Source organism: Gymnodraco acuticeps, unplaced genomic scaffold (genome assembly GCF_902827175.1).
Source record: "Gymnodraco acuticeps unplaced genomic scaffold, fGymAcu1.1, whole genome shotgun sequence".
NCBI classification, from domain to species: domain Eukaryota; kingdom Metazoa; phylum Chordata; class Actinopteri; order Perciformes; family Bathydraconidae; genus Gymnodraco; species Gymnodraco acuticeps.
Genome location: NW_022990229.1, coordinates 1 through 22,167, shown reverse-complemented (window position 1 = coordinate 22,167; position 22,167 = coordinate 1). Strand labels below are relative to the sequence as shown.

Genomic DNA, 22,167 nt, shown 5'->3' with positions numbered 1-22,167 from the left:
ACGACACATCAAATCACATCTACAGATCAAGGCGAAGCGAATGGAAGTACTCCCATACTCCTAGCGTGAAAATGTTTGTGAAAACGTGTGCAAAGTCTCCGAAAATCCTAAAAATAAGCTCATATTTGAATTCCCCATAAAAAAAACACATCATTCAGTAAAAACAAGGCCCCACTGATCATCTACTCTCTGAGACGATTCCAGGGATGTCTGGCTTGAGTTTCGACCACCAGGGAAAGTGGACAAAAGTGCCCGAGATCAGCCTCTTAATTTACCCAGGGCCTAGTGCTTGGCTTTGGGCATGAAAATTCAGGAAACTCCCCTGAGTATTTTATTAAATATCTGAACTTTGGAGAGGAGTTGGGGGACACACGACACATCAAATCACATCTACAGATCAAGACGAAGCTAGTGGAAGTACTCCTAGCGTGTGAAAAAATGTTTGTGAAAAACGTGTGCAAAGTCTCCGAAAACGGAGCAGTGGCTGTGATGCTAGCTTTGCGGCTAGCGGTTAGTTGTTATTGTTTGAAGTTGTTGCTATGGAAACAACATGACGGAGAATTTTTTTTTATCTTCTACATATAATAACGGACAAAGTAAAGAATGAAGTGTAGGCTATGCCTGTTTGAAGTTGTTGCTATGGAAACAACATGACGGAGAAAAAGTATAATCTTCTACATATAATAACGGACAAAGTAAAGAATGAAGTGTCGGCTATGTTTAAATGTTCGGAATTTGACCGTGTATGTTGGCCCTCTTGATTTGCCGTACAATCCGTCATATGACGGATGACGGATGCGACGGAAATACACCCGAACATATCTGGTAGCCCGAACATATCTGGTACTGACACCGGATGAGAATGTCTGGCGGGCCGGATGTGGCCCGCGGGCCGCCAGTTGGTGGTCACTGCTGTACAGTAAGGGCCATTTGGGTTTGTTCCTTCTACTTGTGGCTGATTTAGGAAAGTAGGCTGTGTGATAGATATCCACAGCTGCCTCAGGCGTTTTGCCATCTATTTGGGTCACATGATGCCCAGACTACTACAATTAGCATTACAATATTGGACTAGTCATCATGTTAGTGGATGGCTATCAGCTCCCCTCTGCTGTCCCTGCACAGGACAGATGAGATGTATAAGTCTCTTCATTATTTTCCATCAGTTTGTGAACGGAAACTGTTTTTTGGTGGTGTTTTTCCGGAATCATAGACATGCTTTCCTCTTTGACTATTGTCTCTCTTGAAGCGTGTGCATGAGAGCTCTTTTTTTGGCACAGCTGGTCACATTTTAAAAGAGTTCTTCTTCCTGGCTGACATTGCACATAAAGCCTCTGCCTAACCATAACACTTCTTCTAACATCCAACGGTAGTAGAACATCGGAAAGACAAACAAAAGTGAGAGAGGAAAATGTTGAGTCTTCCTTACATGCAGTACAAGTAGAACGAGTTCCACTATAAGCTGACAACGTTTTCTACCTTTTTAAGTGAAGCTTTGTTTGTGTTTTTATTCTTCCTTAAAGAATACTGTGAGGCCTGAACATCATAAGCGCAAGGTGAGCCTCCACTCTTGTGTAAACTGTAGCGATCTGCTGATTTAGTCAATCATATCTGCATGTACATAAAGATAAAAGTTGTTTTGCGTTACAACTTTTCCTGCTTTATAAGAAGGATCACTTAGTGACGTTAATGCCACATACAAATTAGTTCACCATAGAGGGCAATGTTTGTTTATAGGCTGCATCAGTTAATGATATTATTTTTAAATTATCTTAAGCCATAACTGGAATGTTATTGTTTTTATTATTATTTATTATTTAAAACATTTCTATCTATATTATTTTTCATAACCCATTCCAGCCCTTATTAACCATTCCTGCTTTTTGATAAATCACAGCTCTTATAGATTTGAGGACATCAATCACAGCATGAGCTCCTTGATGCATGTTCACTTTTCTGATTTAGAGATCTTTTATTTTTTACATCTTCATGTAAGGAACGATCTTTTCCATCACATCTTTTCTAAAAAACTACAATGTACGCAGAATTCCAACCTCAGGAAAGGTGATGAACAATTTAATTTATGCCTGACCACAGTTTTCCTTTTCAGGGCGTGTGAAAGCCATGTGAGAGAGGTTACAGTGTGTGTGCTCTATGTTCATGTCTGATGTGCATTCCTGTGTGGGCGGTAATGGTAGAGAAAGGCTCTAAATTGATTGTTTCCTGACCCGTTGAATTATTGATCTTCACCACACCAACGCTGCAATGGGAAGCTCTCTAAACAATGTGTTCAGGCTTGTAAGTCAACAATAATGCAATAACAATGGCAGTTGTCAATTAATTGTATTGCAGTTAAAGTCTGCGATGGAATATGAGTCATCTCGGCTCAGAATCAGTTGATGTAAACTGTCTGTTTGCAAAGCTAATACTTTAAAACAAACGGTTTAATCCTTCTGCACACCGCAGAGAAACCTCACCTGTTTATCTGTTTAGTTATACATTCAGGCCTGTTCTGTGTGCTAGGGTATGATGTGCTTAAATAACATGTTTCCGCAATGAGAGACTTGCAGCCGCACCATCCAGAAATCATAACCATAACATCTCATTAGAGGAGCTCAAAGATTCTTTATTGCGTTTTTAAGCCCAGAATTAAATGGGTTTCACAGAGGAGGAAGATCACACTGGGAGGTTAAATGAGGAGTTGTCAGTGTGGAGTGTTATGAATTGCGTTACTGTCATAAAGGGCCCTAAGGAGATTAATGAAGGCTGCTGCCAGATATGAAAGCACAGTGTGAGAGGAAAAGTGTTGATATGATGCATTGCTCTAACCAGAATATCACATTACCTTCCAGGTAGGAAACATTGAAGGTTTTCCACTCAGAAGTGATAAGTTGCCCGTCGCAATAGTCTTTTATCAGCCATCAGACTCTGAGAAATGTGCCTGGAGGTTTTACAGACTCGGCTTGTAATCTATTAGGGTTGTTATAGAAATTGATTTGCTTCACTCAGTTCTGCTGAATTCTTCTCTCTCCTCATTTATACTCTGTGTTTTTCTCTTCCTCGCTCCATTTGCATTGACATGTTTGCTCTTTTTTTCAGCTGCAGAGACTAAAACGCTCCTTGTCCTTCAAGACCAAGACCATGCGCAGCAAGAGCGCGGACAACTTCTTCCGAAACAGCAACGACAACAAGACGGAGCTGCTCTCAGACGTGAGCAGCAGCACGGGACATCTCTGCAACATGGCCCCGCCGCACACCACCCACCTGCCCATCCCCCCCGTCCCTCCAGCCATCCCCTCCGCTCCCTCCCCCCAACTCACGGTCCCAGATACGCAACCCGCTGCAGGTAGACTCGGCAGGACACTGCTTCATGGAGCACATCTTCAAGAAGCCCATGTTCTGTGACGTCTGCAACCACATGATCGTAGGTATGGTTACATCGCCTGACACGTTGGGCTCGTAAGAACTCAGATGCTCGATTCTGTTGCTTTGTAATAGTCTTTATTTCCAAGAATACAAAGCTTTCCAATCAACTTCTAGGATCTACTAGGACTCTCCAAGAATCTCTAGGTTCTACTCGGTAGTGCAAGAACAGGTCTATGGAATACAGGCATGGACATGACGAAAAGACAAGACGAACCAACACCAGACAAAGGGAGAGGCGGACTAAATATACACTTTAGGTAATGGGACACAGGTGGACACAATTAGGGGCGGGAATAACAATCAGCCTAGCAGGTGCCACACGGACAGGAAGTGCCGACACCTGGAGAGAGAGAGAGCAGAGCAATTAACATCAACAGACAGATAGACAAAACACTAAACCCTTACACCGCCTCCCTCCTTCATTAGTGGAAGCAGAGTATCTAACTAAGATCGTAGGAGAAAATAAAATCCTGCACATCATCAGATGAACTTTGCAATCAAAGCATTGAGAATAACCTTTTCTTAATGAGGCCTTCATCAGATAACCTGAGGAAGTTATACATAAAAGGCTCCAACATCAGAATAACAATTAGAGAGTTATAAATATGCAATAATATGCACATACGGTTTGGACGCCAACCTTGTTTTTTTTTATCATCCTTAAAACATTTTGAACACAGAAGCCATATTCATAAAAACACTAATTAAGGCACCTGATACAGAGCATCCATCTCGACCAACAGACTTGGGACCATAGTATCTCCATCCTTTTCTTTTTGGCACGCTGAGCCAGGTTCCTCCATCTGTCGGCCGAGGTGTCAGATAGCCAGCTGCTCTAGCTGTTCTCCCCCTGCCAGATGTTCTGTTTTCTCTGGCTGCCCCCCCCTCCTTGTTAACTATCGGTTCAGAGGGACCACTAGGACTTTGTGTCTCAGGGCATCTGCTGATTGATAATGATAGCTGCTCCCCGAACCATCTGCCCAACTAGCCCCTGATACCACAGCAGATAAAGGACGACAGACCAGTGACAATGTGGGCAGGTTGAACAAATAAATGAATATATATCAGTGTGCCAACAGTCTTTGCTTTTCGTTGCATAATTGAAACAATCTAGTTTTTGTCAGACTAATGGAGTGTTGCCTGTGTGGGGTTTCCAGTGGCTGAGGCCTTGAATGGATAATGATAGTGAAAGGATGATGTAAGGTCCTGTGAAAGGTGCTGATCCCTCTGGTCCAATCATGAAGGAAGATGAGGCCTTTTTCTTAATTTGTCCTGTTTTCATTTTAACATACTATCTTGCATGTGTGTTTTCATGGTGCTGTCATAGTCCGACTCTTGACATCCAGAATCAAGGGTGGCTCACAGGAGACAGAGAGACACATAGTTGTGTTAAAAGATACTTAAACTGTACAAGTACAAGCAAACTGTGATTAATTCATCCTAATGGCAATTCATTAGAAAGCTTATGGAGTTGAAGAAGTACAAGTGTATTATAATTATCGATGATTCATAGATGTGGATAAGGTTCTCCGAAGTGAAATGCTTCTTGTAATTCAATGGATATAAGTGTACAGTAGACTAAATATAAATATAGGAATACATATAAATGTGTTAATTTGTCAGTTTAATGATAAAAATCCAAAATAACTTACATATTCACCACCTTAAACTTAAATAATATAGTATATCATTGGAAATGGAAAGGACATGTTGATCCTTAACACTTATTTTAACTCAAGGTTTAATCTTCATCAATGTTACTGTTTCAATATTTATAATACACCCTATATACAGCTACATATGTAGATTGATAGCATAATGGTAATATGCAAAAGATAGCCTGGTACATTAAACACCCACCTTTTGTTTCCTGAAGGAGGATCCCTTATTATGAAAGCCTGTGCAAATTAAACACGTCATCCATAATATAAATGGCTGAATCATATTATAGTGCTCACTGACTCATTTATAAGGTTTACTAGATGAAATAGAGCCAAGCTAGATTAGTAAATCTTTAATAGAGCAAAAACATATTACCATTTTTCTGGTAGGCGTTCATCTTTGTTTTGAAACCCCTTTGTAGAGAGACTAGCTCATACATGGTGTTCAGTTGAACAATTGCTATTCAACATTAGGAAAATAAAGAATTTATAGGGATAATCTTAATGTTATGATTAAGAAGAGAATCACTGTCAGTGACTCTGCTTTGTCACAAGAGGAGTCCCCTTTTGTGTATCTAGAAATGTACTCAAAACCAGTATAAAGAAGAGAGGTACAGCCAGTATACACCCACAGTCCATCACACAGGTGTTTTCAGTTTGAATAGATCTCGTGCTTGATTGACATCTCCCTCTCTTCCTACTGTTAGATGTGTTACATCTGTAAGGGGCGGAAACATCCACGCTGTTATCTTTATATTAGCTTAATTTCTAGTCTAATCAGCCAGGTTTATGGAAAACACCTTTGTGGGTGGGCCCACTTAAACCCAGATGTGCCCTTAATGTGATATAATTAGGGAGAAAATTGTTGAAAAGATTGTTCAGAAATCTGATATGGAGAAGTATGTTACTGTACAACTTTTACATTTGCCATCACATGAAATATAGACTTATATCATGTTTGTAGAATCAGAAAAACACAAAAATGTTGTTAAATTGTGCTAAATATCCACTATTTTAGATATTTGTTGCACTGCACTGATCTGCACATCTATGATGTTGAGTTCATAAATACCAACAAAGATTTTAAATATTTTAAATAAAGCATATCATACTTAATGTAGACTTAGTGCATATTGGATTACTTGTGTCGAAAGGCTAAATATAGTATGGTAAGATAAACTCACAGGTAAATAGTTTGTGTCTTTAGATTTGTTTTTAGGCAAGCTCAGAGAAGATTTGTTCTAAAAAATGCAGTTTCAGTAACAAAGAAGTGTCTTTGGTTTGCATGCTCTACCACTTCTTCCTGTATTTATTCCAAGGTGACCTCGCTATTTTTGTGTCTCATCCAATGTAGTTTTCCTAATCATTACACGGGTTAAATGCTATGTTCAGTGTGCAGCCTTTTGTCTAAGCTAGCGTTTTGTTTTTAGGCTCACAATGAGTTAGGTCCACTGGTATATAAAACTGCTCTGATCGAGTATAGCCTTATGCTGAGATATTGATTGCGGATCTTTGCAGAAAAATGCTTATTAAATCAATGTCTAACGGGAACGGGATAGTTACTTGTGCCTGATGGAGCGTCAACATAATTTACTGCGAAGGCTTAACAAATATATTTATAGATTTTAGGTTATAAAGTCGTAACACATTCCAAACAAGGAGTATCATTAGTATTACTTTATTTTTCTCTCTCTGCATATTCATTTGTTACTCATTCACACACCTCTGCACAAATGCACACACACAAATATTTTTGCAGTAAAGTCAGATTAATCTTCATTTATTGTAGCGACTGTGAGTCAGGTATTAATAAGAGAGGGTAAACTGCACACAGGCAGCAATTTAAAAAGTGTTCTCATGGGGCAGATACCACTGGCTCAGTCACAGTCTGTTTTGTTAAAATGGTTTTGCTAAAATTGCACATCACGTTTGCTAAAAGTATCACTGTTAAAATATTCCACATGTCTCTTCCCAGTTTCCCCCTAGTGCACTCCGGGAAAAATTCTAAGCTTGCAACAAGTGTGACGAGGAATAAATGAATGTGAAGGACTTCTGAACAACATTTTCCATGCCTCTGCCTTTCTGTGTGGGATTTACTGTTCACTTAGGAGCCCCATTCGAGTCCAGCTCCTGACAGATCCTGTCTTAACCTCTTAAACCTTTTGTGTGTGCATCAAGTACAACAGCCAAGCATGTGGTGTTCCTGGCGGGAAACACAGCAAAGCACGGCCTCCGCTGCAAAGCCTGCAAGATGAGCCTCCACCACAAGTGTGAAAACGGAGTGGGACAGCAGCGCTGCATGGGCAAACTGGTGAGATGCATGACACAGAAAAGTAAAAGACACCAGGTCACAATGTACCACTTTTGCCACTTTACTGTCAACAGTTTGGGAGATTGAGCTTTTAGTTACTGAAACCAAAACAGACATATTATAATTGGCCGTGTGTCTTTCCCACAAGAATTTGCTTATTCAGAAATCACACTTTGTGTGAGCTTGCTGGTACATCTGTCCATCCTCTTCGCTGATCATCGTTATATCATCACTCTGAGTCTTAGATAATATCAACGAAGCAAAATAACTGCTGACGTCCGTTAAGTTCTGCTGCCAGCATTAGAGCATTAAAACAGGATCAATCACCCAAAAGCAGTTTTATAACAGCTATTGAAGAGTTCACACGTAACAGTTTTATGATATGTTTGGCATTTCACAATCTCACCTTTGCCTTGATGTCTTTTTTAATATGTAAGTCAAGCCTTGGTCGTCAAATTAGGGGTTGTAAAATAATATTTGGAATATTTATCCCATCATTTATTCAACTTTAGCCTTTACATTTTCTATAAGACACAATGAGATTCTAGTTCAATATCACAACAATGTGGAAGTTGGCGGTATTTATCAGTGATCAGTGATTGGTTTCAAACATACTGAAAGCTGCCTTTGATTTGTCCCTGAAAAGCTGATAAGAGAAAAGGTTAACATCATTCACCTTTCCTGCAATGTTATCTAATAAAATGCTTCTACGCTGATATAATTCCAGCAATTTACTTCCCTGAGTTGTTTGATATTAATTACTCTGTTAATGAGCAATAAACGTGACCAAAAACAGAGGCAAACTGTTTGGATAGAGCTTATAGGTTGAATTTAAATGTGCCTACTTGTTGACATAAAGAACTAGAGCAAAACTGCCTCATGAAATATTTTATTTAATAGTTGGTACAGTCAATACGTCTTTTCAGCTTTTCAGTGCTGTTACATCACAAGTCAGAGGCATTGACCCTGTACTGTAATAACCTCACAGCTGTAAAAACCACACACTCGTACCAGCATAGTTATAATTTATTATAATTAAGTGATATGTAATTATATGAGTGATTTAAAGCTCTAATGTGATCACTCATCTGTGAACCTGCATTAAAAGGCGAACCAGGCGTTGGTCTGTGAGATTTTTTTTTACTGGAGAGTACTCAGTTACACCAGCATAAGCCAAAGCACCAAAAAAAAATCATTGCTTTCACTTCCATTGCCGTGGAGCAAACTGGCAGTGAGGAGTGGACTGGGACTCTTTAGTCATCTGCACACTGAGAAGAAAGGGAGTGTAACACTGTCAGATCAAATTAAGTGTGATTTCATACTCTGTTCCCCACAGTATTTGGCTAATCCCTTCCCTACAATTGAACTGGAATCATTTGAGGCGATTTGGAATAAGCAAATGTCAATCAGCAAGAATAAAGTACGTCATATGGAAATTATATAGAGGAAATAGTCGCAGTACAGGCAGTCTTTTTCCCTTCCTGTTGTTTCCACTAGATGCTTAAGGGATGAGGCATTTAGATATGATCGACTCTCAGGAGTGGAAAATGAGGTCGAGAGATCAAGCATAAAAAAGGAAGTTTTCCCAGTGGAGCACGGCTCTAATTTCGACTTATTCTAAACTTGGACACTTCAGCAGTCATGCTTGTTTCTCTTGGCTTGAGAATAGTTTAGCAAAGAAGTCAAGTTACCTCATGCTCTGAATCTTTATTAACCATGAAACCAGTGTGTCGCTTTTCTTTCATGGATGTCCTTACTGATACAGTCACAATTCATTCATATCAAATGTAGTTTTAAAATAAATGTAGTATTCAACAGCACTTGTTTGTCAACAATTTGGTAACGCAACCTTCCTGAACTTCACCTTCAGCTTCGTCAAACTCATAATCTCCCCCTGTTTTTATTGTTGTGTATACAGATTATTTTCTAATAAGACAGGCGTCTATGACTTTTTTCAAGATCTCCCTAGAATCAGTTTTCGAGATGGGCTTTAATGCTCAAGGCTGGCTTTTTTCTGTGTTTCACATCAGAAGTGTCAAAAGAATAATTCATGACAACTGATGATTAGCAATGAATATTTTACCGCCTGCCACTTGAATGCATAAAATGTAAACAAACTGAAAAAAGGCAGTCCTGTGAGATGTAGGTGTCCAACACTAATGCTCACATCCACTCAAGAATAAATGGATGAAAATGAAATCACAAAGAGAAAAAAAACCTGAACATATATAAATGAATCATTACCCAGTGTGCTCAGATCTTATGGAACGAGAAGATTTCCATTGTCTTTCTTCTTTATCTACCAAGGATTTAAAACTGTTGGGTAGTATTTATTGGATGGATAATGGATATATAAATGATAAATGTTTGAGTGCCTTTGGAGATTGGATGAGGACGTGACAGGCAGATAAATGCTGACCATGAATTTCTGAAATGTTTTTCTAGTCAGGTTAATTTCGGTGGACAACTTGACATATGACACATAGGCCCTTTATCATTTCTCTAACTCCCCTCCTCGACTCCTATCCTCGAGACTTAGTCCCGCCCACAGGAGATGCGAGCGGAGGAGCCGAGGAGAGAGGGGGGGAAGCAGCAGGCGGTTAGAGAAAAGAGAACTCCTCTCCTCTGAGCGGTCATTTTAAAGAGACGTCCATTAATGATGACAGGAGGCACAGCAGCCCTCTGTGCTCTCATACTTGTTTGGTTCTGAAATTGGATATATTTATATAAATATATGTGTGTGTATATGTCCGCATCTGTAGCCTGTTATTGTCTCATTATACCGCACTGTCAATTAATTAAAAGTAAATATATAAGTCGTCATGAACACATCTGTCCATCAGACCGAGGGCTGCAGTGCCTCCTGTCATCATTAATGGACGTCTCTTTAAAATGACCGCTCAGAGAGGAATTCTCATTTCTCTAACCGCCTGCTGCTTCCCCTCCTCTCTCCTCCTCCTCAGTCCTCCGCTCGCATCTCCTGTGGGCGGGACTAAGTCTCGAGGATAGGAGTCGAGGAGGGGACATTTGAGTAGTGAGAAACCTCTATCGAAACATCTGTTCCCGGAAATGCATCCACGAAGGAGCCGTGGAGGACCCATCAGTGTATCCTCGGTTATAGCTCCTCCAGAGAGCCTCCTCGACGCTCGGTCTTCGAAGTGCATTTAGAGAAATGAGATGTCCTTCAACATGGCGCACTGAAATTCATTTCCGGGTCACTACCGGAGGACCGAGGAGTCGAGGAGATGAGAAAGGGCCAGGGTCTTCTCTTGCATTTTCAACTCTGGTTGTCTAACTAAAACTGTTACGGTGTGTGAAGCAGGCAGGACCCAAATGCAGATTAAAGTGACAATTCCTTTATTTCAAGGCTAGGTGATAAACAAAGACAAAACAGAACACTCACCGACGAACTAGTCATGACACAAGACGAACCGACACTGACCACAGGAAGAGACAAGACTAAATACAGGGAGGGGTAATCACAAGACGAGAAACAGCCGGGGAGGAGAAACACAAGGGCCACAGGTGAAAACAATCAGACAACTAGACACACCAGGGAAACTAACGACGGGAGGAAAAACACAGGGAAAAGGACCAGACAATATACCTAGAGGAAAACATGACCGGGAGAGAACAGCAAAAACACCCAACCAAGACATAGAAATCGTGACATAACACAATAATAGTAACAGAACCCCCCCCCTCAAGGGACGGATTCCAGACGTCCCTAAAATACCAAAACAGTCCCATAAACGTCCAAAAAAACAATGTCCAGCAGGGTGGGTGGAGGGGGACCGGAGGAGGGACATAAAACTAGGGCCACCAGGGTGGGTGGAGGGGGGTCAGGAAGACGGGTTTGGGCTGACAACCCAGGAGCACCGCGGAGGATCCGGAAGGGATCTCGGGCGGACGGCCCGGGGCAAGGCAGAAGCCGAGAAGGGGGACTCGGGCGGACGGCCCGGGGGCAAGACAGAGTCCAAGGTGGGGGTTATGGAGGGGCGAAGGCCACCGCGGCCGGGAAGTCAGGGGGCCGGGCTCGAGGGCGAAGACTAGACAGCTCCGGAGGCGGGCAGGAAGGCGCTGACGGGACAGCGCCGGAGGCCGGGCAGGACCCGGTGTCGGCCGGACAGGAACCGGAGCTGGTGGGGACAGACCTCGGCAGGATCCCCCACGGAAGAGGACCAGGGACACGGGATTGGCAGGACCCCCGGCAGGAGGGCAGTCGGCGGGACCTCCACCGAGACAGGACAAAGGGTTGGCAGGACCCCCGGCAGGAGAGTAGATGGCGGGACCTCCAACGGGACAGGACAAAGGGTTGGCAGGACCCCCGGCAGGAGAGTAGACGGCGGGACCTCCAACGGGACAGGACAAAGGGTTGGCAGGACCCCCGGCAGGAGAGTAGTCGGCGGGACCCTCCAACGAGACAGGACGAGGAGCTGGCAGGACCCCCGGCAGGAGAGTAGACGGCGGAACCTCCAACGGGACAGACATACGATTGGTAGGACCCCCGGCAGAGGAATAGTCGACGGGGCCTCCAACGGGACAGGACATGGAGTTGGCAGGGACCCCCCAGCGGAACCTCCAATGGACCAGGACATAGGGTAGGGACTTGAGACGTGACTCGAGAGGAGACTCGAGAGGGGAACCAAGGGGGAACTCGAGAGGAGACTCGAGAGGGGAACTAGAGAGGGGGACTCGAGGAGCGACTAGAGGAGGGACTAGAGAAGGGAACTCGAGAGGGGACTCGCGAGGGGAACTAGAGAGGGGACTCGAGGAGGGACTAGAGAGGGGACTCGAGGAGGGACTAAAGGAGGGACTAGAGCAGGGACTAAAGGAGGGACTAGAGGATGGACTAGAGGAGGGACTAAAGGAGGGACTAGAGGAGGGAAACTGGAGAGGGGACTCGAGAGGAAACTTGAGATGGGACTGTGGCAGCTGGGGCCAGAGCTGGGTCTGGAACCATGGCTGCGGGGGCCGCAATTGAAGCCAGAATCATGGCTGTGTGGTCCGGTTCTGGAGCCGGAAACATGGCTGTAAGGTCCGGTTCTGGAGCCGGAAACATGGCTGTAAGGTCCGGTTCTGGAGCCGGAACCATGGCTGCTCGGGCTGCTAGCCTGGCCTTGCGACGACTCCTCTTAGCAAGCCGCCTGAATACTCCGTGGACCTCCATAAGCCAGACAAGTTCCGGAATACAACTCCTGGACAGGAGCAGGAACTGGGGCAGAAGCACGGGTTGACTTCAGGCGGAACCCACCAAGGCGTATGGTGCCAGGTTGGGAATTGGGAGACATGGAGTTAGCATGCCTGGGGCTAGCAGGCCGGGAATCACATGTTTCAAGGAAGTCCAAAATCCAGTCAGGTAAGAACTCCACAAAACATAGTTTCTCTGCTGCCAACCGGTGCGCCTCTACCAGAGCGGCCCTCTTCTGCCGAACACTGGACGCTCCCTTCCACCAATCGAAGCAGCAAGCCAGATAGAAGGTTAAATGCTGTAATTCAACCTCCCATGGATCATCTGCTGGGTCCATTTGTTAGGTCGGTTCGTAATGTTACGGTGTGTGAAGCAGGCAGGACCCAAATGCAGATTAAAGTGAAAATTCCTTTATTTCAAGGCTAGGTGATAAACAAAGACAAAACAGAACACTCACCGACGAACTAGTCATGACACAAGGCGAACCAACACAGGAAGAGAACAAACTAAATACAGGGAGGGGTAATCACAAGACGAGAAACAGCCGGGCAGGGGAGGAGAAACACAAGGGCCACAGGTGAAAACAATCAGCACAATAATCATAACAAAAACTTAAATTCAAGGTTTTGCAGATGGATGTAATTCTCAAGTTGTGTTCACAGGTTGCTAGAGACACCATGCTATTGGTGCAATGTTTTTTACTGATATGAAAAGTAATGCAATAATCATTTAAACGACTGTCTGTTTGTTATCAAAATTGGTTCATAAGTGTTCAAAATGCTGTATAATTATATTATTCAATTATACATTCTCTTCTAATCATTGAAAACAGTTTAGAAATATACATTAAATTACTCAATACATATTTTATTTCAGTAACCTACCTACTGATCCTAAACATTCATGGATTTATGAATGAATTAGTCATTATAAATTGCTGTGGATTAAGTCACCATTATTTAATGACTTGCATCAAATTGTTTTTTTATATTAGTATTTCTTTAAAGAGATATTTTAGGTATTGATTGTTTCTCAGTCTGCAGTGAAAAACAGTTGCTTTGACTCATCTCTACAGTGACGTCTGACATTCAGTGCGGCAGAGCTTTATCTCCGTCAGATGTTCTCACAAACGACAGCAGAGTTACGTGCAGTATTTCAGTGTCAGGCCGCTGAGCGGCCTGCGGAGCTGCATATTGATTTGTCTCTAATGTCTGTTGCCTGTCTCTCTCCTTTTTCCCTTTCTGTGTTTTAGCCAAAAGGCTTTCGGCGTTACTACAGCTCTCCATTACTGATCCAGGAACAGTATGGCTGCATCAAAGAAGTCATGCCCATCGGTGATCAGCTTAAATCTCCATGATAAATTCACATGCTGTAAAGCAAAAATACTTGGTAACACTTTATATTAAGGTACACAAATTAACCATCAACTAGTTGTTAATTAACATGCATATTAGCAGTATATTGGCTCTTTATTAGTCATTATAAAACACTTATTAATGCCGTATTCTACATGACCATATTCTACAAGTAATAAGCCATTAGTTGAGAGTTTTTCCTCATTAACCCTCTAATTAGTGCTTATTTGTTGCAAGTAAGGAACTTATTGTACATGAGTTTTGGTCTTAATATGCGCTGCCCAATATGGGCCTAATAAGGCAGTAGTACCACAAGAATAGTAATTCTCCCATAATAACACTTAACAAATATAATCTATTCTTATGGAACAAGACATGAAACTACAAGTGTTAATTAAGTCTAAACAACTCAAAATTAGCTATTTATATCTAAGAACATGTTCCCTATTCTAAAGTGAAGTCTTGTTCATAACCAATAAGCTAGTAGTTTGACTCTAATTGACCAGAACAGGTTCCCTATTCTAAAGTTGCCTCCTCTTCACACTTTGTAAATACATTATAGCACACAACTACTGAAATTAACCCACAACAGTACATGAACAAAGTAGGCACACGTTGAAATATCTGTTTTATTAATGAACCACTAAAGAGAGGTTCAGACACATACATGTACCAAAACATGTCAAGTTTCTCCAAGGCTGAGAACATATATGCAGCCTGTACTTTTTAATAAAAACTGATTTTTAACAGAGTTTATGTATTTGTGATCATACTGTGTGACCTGCTTGTATGTTCTTACACAATAGGTGTACTGTTCTCTCTCTGTGTTGTCTCAGTGTGAACATAGATTAAACAGCCAGCCAAACTCTTTTGAGAGCCCAGGGAATGAGCAGCCATGCTCCTTTATTGACTTATTTGCAGTCCAGTGACATTCAAACGGAGTGAAACTATAAAAAAAGAAGTTACAAGGCACTTAATGATCTCATACATGCAAGTGTAACATACACAGATGAACACATTAGGACCGCTTAGTGTAAACAAGGTAAACATAGATAATGCTAGCTGTACAATAAGCATGTATACAGGCTAGTATGGCTAACGCTAGCATGTATGCTAACGCTACCCGTGTATGCTAACGCTAGCGCGAATGCTAACGGCATTTTCTCATTGAGTTTAAACATCTCCACATGTCATCACATAAACAAAATACATGTTACTAATTCCTTACAGTTGTAAGTTTAAGGCTCACACTTACGGTCATTGCTTTCTGACGGACTTGACCCTTTTACTCTTCAGGTTGCATAGGGGAAAATTAGTGGCAGTGTACTCATGGATGTCTACTGCCATTATATTCCGTTCACGTTCTCCTACTTCCTGTACCCGGGGTCTAAACCTTCAGTACACATTTTACAAAAATATAAATGTGCAAATATGAAACATACTGGTCAATATCACCTTGCTATTGGTAGCTGAACTGTCAATACCCCAAAACAATATTATAAGATATAAATACCTAATTTTGAGTTATTTTAGACCAGTGGCGGTAGCCAGGAATTATTGTTGGGGTGGGCCTGGAGAATGTAGGTGGGCCAGGGGAGAGACATATTAGCGTGGGGTCTGAGCTGAAACTTCATAATGATTTTAATGATTTTTTAATGCACTAATAGAACATAAGCATCAATTAGCAGTGGAAAACAAAAACATAGGCACTGCGGCCTCAGAATGTGTGTAAAACTGACATCCACATAGGGTACACAAACGGTACTACTACTTTTTATCGATAGCGCTTATGCTCCAGGTTCAGTACCAACCACATCATAAAGTACGCGGACGATACAAACAGTGGTGGGACTCATCAGGGACAACAACAAACAGGCCTACAGGGAGGAGGTGAACATCTTGACAGACTGGTGTAACACCAACAACCTGATCCTGAATATCGATAAACTAAAGAGATCATTGTCGACTTCAGGAACAAAAAGCACTGTCACCCACCACTCCACAATCAACGGCACAGCAGTAGAAGACTACAGACAGCCACCAAGTTCCTGGGGGTGCATATCACAAGCAGTCTGACCTGGTCCACTCACACGACATCACTATTTAAGAAGGCACAGCAGCGCCTACACTTCCTGCGCAGGTTGAGAAGAGCACAGCTTCCCCCTCCCATCCTCACCCACGTTCTACAGAGGAAACCATAGAGAGGTGCTGACCAGCGGCATCTCCATCTGGTCAAGAGATTGCAACGCCAAAGACTGGAAGTCTCTGCAGAGAGTGGTTAGGACAGCAGAGAAGATCATCGGACGTGTCTCTCCCTCCCATCAGAGACACCGCTCAGAAATGCTCCCTGACAAAAGCCCAGAACATTTTGAAAGACCCCACTCATCCTCACCATGCTCTGTTCTCCCCTGCTGCACTCCGGCAAGAGGTTCTGCAGCATTAAGAGCAGAACAGCCAGATTCTGCAATAGCTTTTTTCCCCCATGCCATCAGACTGCTGAACAGCAAGTAGACCAGTAACATAAAGATTACATTACGCTGTGTAAAGAGCACATATTTGTTATATAGTAGGCCTATGTCTATCTTATTTATATGTATAAGTCTTTATATTTTAAACGCACACTTTATCTTTAATTTTATCAGCACCACGTCACTATTATTTATGTACAATTTTAGCAAGTTTTTATATTGTCCTGTTCCTGTAAGCCAGTACAACGAAATTTCGTTTTAATAGTACACTCTGTGTCTTGTTGAAATGACAATAAAGTATGTCTGTCTTATCGATCCGGTCCTTCAACACCTACTTTTATCGGTTCTTTTGGAGAAAAAATTAAGGCAAACTAACTAAACAAATTGTGAACAAAACTAACATTGCTTTTTATTTCAATTAAATAAACAATATTTCACATCAAAAGAAACAACAATGTTTTAACAAATCGTATTAAATAATCTGATGACAGAACTGTAAACAGAATAGCTGAAACTTTAACAAAATAAATAACTCAGTTACCTCTAATCATTAACCCATGTTTGTATAATGTAGTTAGCTCCGTGTGTTGCTGCTAGCATACATAACACCTGACGTGGAAACGTTACTCGTGGACGGGGCTACAGAGCTACTAGAAAGACAGTCGAACCCGGTGCATTTCTCCGTCTGAATGTGGAGCACTTTTGCTAAATGTTTAGACAAATTGCTCGTGTTACCGCCCTTACATGCTAAACTCTTATTGCACTTTTGGTAACGAGTATTGTCCATATCGACACGGCTATACAAACCACACCTCGGAGCGCGTTCTCTCCGCCATCTCCTCCGTGTGTGTGTTGCTGCATGTAGCAGCTGCGTGTGTGTAAACTGCCCCGCCCCCTCGCTCATTCACTCACGGCAAAAGTTACTTTACTTACTATAAAAACTCACGGTAAAAAAAATGCACTCCCTATTCCATTGTCATGAAGGTGGAATCTAACTATATCCAGAATAAGTTGTATTGGATCCAGGCTAAAAACATGTTTATTTCTGCTGTAAAGTTGGGGCATTTTAACATGGGGGTCTATGGGAATTGCTCCTTTTTACATCCATCCCCTGTCGGCCACTAGATTGAACTGGCAGTTTGTGGCACTTCCTTCTGGCTTCCCGGCTCTGCGCTATGAAGCGCTGATTGGCTGTGGGTGGGCAGACGTGCATGTGGGTGGGCCCAGACCCACCCGGGCCCACCCACAGCTACGCCACTGATTTAGACCACAATTAACACTTATAGTTTCATGTCTTGTTCCATAAGAATAGATCATATTTGTTAAGTGTTATTATGGGAGAATTACTATTATTGTGCTACTACTACTGCCTTATTAGGCCCATATTAAGCAGCGCATATTAAGACCAAAACTCATGTACAAACAACTTCCTTACTTGCAATAAATAAGCACTAATTAGAGTGTTATTGAGGAAAACTCTCAACTAATGGCTTATTACTTGTAGAATATGGTCATGTAGAATACCGGCATTAATAAGTGTTGTATAATGACTATAGAGAGCCATTATACTGCTAATATGCATGCTAATTAACAACTAGTTGATGGTTAATTTGTGTACCTTAATATAAAGTGTTACCAATACTTTCTCAACTCTTTTGGTGCCATTTTTGCACTTGCTTGTTTTAAAGATTTTCTAACTTGTTTTGATAGAATTGTAAATCACAACAATCAATTCAATATATTATTGTAACACATTTCACATAACTGTATTAGGAGTAGTTGAAAGTGAGTTGAAATAATATATAAATATTAGGCTCGTCTTGTGTCTGAAATGTGCTATATAAATAAAAACTAATCTTAACTTAATATGTTTGGTTCAACTAACCCAATACAGTAATGTAACATTTGTTGACATTATACACAACGTTTCAGTTTTTTTAGTGCACCTCATAGCTAATCAGAAAGCTTAACATATGTTTGGCCATTAGCTCAAATGTTGTCTTATTATTCTTCTAAAGCCTGTGGAAACCAAAGTGGACCCTGTGTACGAGGCCTTGAGGTTTGGCACGTCGCTGGCACAAAAAGGCCAAGAGGCCCAGTGGCTCTGAGTCTCCTCAAAGAAACTCGGTAAGAAAAAAGGATCATTCATCATGTTAGTGTATTTTTCTTAACGGTGTCAAACAAAAACATACAGATCACTAACACTTTCCATTTTATTTAAGTTAAAACCCAATGTACAATACAGTTCAGTTAATGTAATGTATCTTTCTATATATTTTCTTCTCACTGCGACAGACATACTGTTACTGATTGTCTGAATAGATACTGCCCCTGCAGGGCTGTAAACACTACCAATAAAGGCATTCTGGTCCAGGCACTGATGAAGGGAGATGTGGGGTGCAAAAGTGCTCATGTTACAGCTCTGAAGATTGGCCGGGATGATTGTAGTGTACGGCTACACTCTCCGCCTCCTCTCATCTCTGTAATACACAAGGAACTCTGTTTTTCATTGCTTATCACTTTTTAGTGTAAGCTATCATGTCTGGATACGTGCCTCCGTAAGATGACATCTGAAAGCTGTTGGCCATCCTGTCCTGTCCACTGCAGCTGTGTGTGGGTTGTGTGTGTGTGTGTGTGTTGTGTGTGTGTGTTGTGTGTGTGGTGTGTGTGTGTTGTGTGTGTGTGTGTGTGTGTGTGTGTGTGTGTGTGTAGGCTCTCAGAGACCAATGTGATCTCCACAGGGGTGGTTATGATAATAGTTTCCTCCAAATGCGGACTAGGAAACAGTTGTCTCGCAGTTAGCGGGTTACACAGTGAAAGTGGATTCATTTTATAGCTAGTTTTCTCCTCGAGTCTTACTGTTAATATATCTCCCTATCTCTAATCTGTTTTATCTTTTCTTTTCTGCAGACCAATGACTTGGATAATGTTCCAGAGGAAGTGGTGCTCACAGGCAGCAGGCAGGAGCTGTCGAGAAACACAGCGATGATGGTGAGTATCTGTTGCGGTACATTGATTACATCTGAATTACAGCCATGCAGTGACACAGGGTACACCAACGCTCACCCACCAAGAGAGTTGAGAAGGTTGGCGACATCAAATTGGCCTCCGTTGAACCATTAAATAAGCTTTTCTTTGCTCCTTTTGTTGTTGTCTCCTAACTCTGACCCGGCTATAGAGTATCCTGTAGAAAAACATTAGGACCTCTCTTTTTTCTTGGTCTGCATTGTGTGTAGCTCTTTATTTAAAAGCTGCACAATAGTCTATGCAGTGAAGGTCAAGGCACTGACCCGTTACAATCTGGAGCGTTCACTAGGCAGGGAAGGAAAGGACGACAAGGTAAATGCTCAAGCCAACCAAGGTAGTACCTACCTGGCCCTTTTCCTTTAGAGATTACCACCTGACCCTACTAAAGAATACATTATGTTCTGAGCCAGGGTCACCTTTGGGCCATGACACTGCTCTGCTTTCTTGAACGTGCTTTAGTTCATTAAAAATAAAACTATAAACTATCTTTAAATAGATAGTTTGAAAATGTGTGAACCACAGAAGAAAACACAAGGCAGACACAGTCACAATTTCTCATAATTAAACTTAATGTATAATATCTTCCATGTTTCTGGTAAGGTTTTAAACTATTCCTAGTGTGTCTTTTTGGTGTCCAACATATCATCTTTTAGACATTGCAGCCTTTACTAGCTACTATTGTAGAATTCAATCTAACTTCTTGGATTCATTTGATTAATTTAGTCTTTATTTTTTTTATACAGTTTTCACAGTAATCGAGAACGGAAATGAGCATTACCTCCAGCCAGAGAGAAGTCCTGACGACTTGCCGGTAAGAAACACATCCATTTTTAATCTTTGTACATACTGTATTACAGATTTAATGCACAATACGTGTTTAGAGGAATTGCAAGCGAAGCAGTCTGGTCATCACAGTGATTGCTATTCTGGGGACTCACAGGTCAGTACAGTAAATGAGTATTATTGGTGCAGTCTGACAACCTCTGAGAACAGACTTTGTTACTGACCAGTGCCTTGAACTCTTCATGGGTCACCTCTGAGAACTAATACCCAGCCAGTCGGTTCTGCCTCCAATAAGCTCGCTGCTCTTTGCCCCTCGCCTCAATCGTCACTGCTCGATTTCCCAGGATCTGAGGGAAAACTTCTCTTCCTGCTGTAAACAAATCAAACCGGAGCTGACAAGAGCACTGGCCTGAACTGATAGAGAGAAGCTTTGAAGTCATGTAACGTCTCAATCTGCCAGCTCTGTGTTTCTGGTATTATTTTCTACACCGTAGATGCAGTGATAATGTTGCACAATTCATGCTGGTGGTGGGGAGAAAAAGGTTAAACCTCTCTGAATATCTTGGCACCTCCTGCAGGGTAACCATGAATATTCATGGGCAGATTCTAAGCGCTCTTTCCTGTCTATCTTTCAAAGTGTTTTGGAGAGGGTGCTTTCAGTATCAATGTTCTTTGTGCACTTTTCTATGTGCAGCAATCATATCATGTTTACTTTTATAGTTAACATGTTTATCTCTGTTGTCAACAATGGAAAAAGCCACACAGATATTTGGACAAACACAACAATGAACAAATAACCATACATTGGAAATAAAACGGTACACATGCAGACACCTATCCTCTCTGCAATACAATATGCCAGCCGTCCATTTTCGGGGAAGAGACTTGAAGTACATTGTGCCCTATATTTTTTTATTGGTGATGAATCAAGAAGACGCCCACCAGGAGCAGGTGTGAAGGGCACCAGTGTGGCGCCGCGTCTCCTCGCTAATTGTGCTAACACTTCTCTGACAACTTCCTCTCCACCCACAACCCTCTCCTGTTTTAACTTCCTGAGTGTTCATGGAAACGTGATCCTGCTTCTCCCACTCGTGTTGACGGTGGATTAAAGGAACAGATTGCAGAACAACATAAGCCCAGTCTATCAGTGTTCAGTAAACAAGGGCTTCTCCTGCCTATGTGAATGCCAACATACTATTTTAAGAAGCGAGAAAAGTGACAATAGAAAATATGGTGTTGCATTGTATTTTTGTGACTATGAGCTTTGTTTAACTTGTCAGCTATGTTTTCCTTTTTCTTCAGACTTCTTGACAACCAAATCTGTTTGTGTTCATGTGTTTTTCTGTGTGTGTGTCTGTGTTATTTAGTTGGAGCAGATCCACCTACAACAAGATGTCCTTAAGCTCAACACCTATGTGGCCTTGTTCAGCTTTACTCCCCAAGACAGCCATGACCTGGAGATGAGGTTAGTTTACTAAATCACTCGCTGTCAGTAGATGAAATATAGCTGACTTACTGTACTCTGACATGCTCACAGTGATATTTTTTAAAACATGTTTTGCTCTTCAAAATGTCCTTAACTAAGGAGAAAACAAAGTATACAGAAAGGCTGAGACATTTCCTGTGTTATCAAATCATACATTTGATGAAACCTTCTGAAGGAGAAAGATTAAATCTACCTCCGTTTCATTCATACACACGCGTATATCCTGATGGTTCATTAGGATGTACAACACTACAAGATTAAGCTCCTCATTTCACCTTTAAGCAAACACATCTGTGCAAATTACAAAATATAGATATAATGTAATCTTGTATATATCTTTTTCGATTTTACAACAGTATAACCATATTGTATTATGTGTATGTATGCCATACTGTATACACACTTCATCAATGAAAGAGATCTCTTTCAGATTGATTTATTGACTACTGTTGCCTTTTGTAT

At 41.7% G+C, this 22,167-nt stretch overlaps 1 pseudogene; it reads left to right on the top strand.

The window, feature by feature from the left end:
• Nucleotides 1–1,087: 1,087 nt before the first annotated feature.
• Nucleotides 1,088–21,845, top strand: LOC117547977 (annotated as a pseudogene).
• Nucleotides 21,846–22,167: the final 322 nt, after the last annotated feature.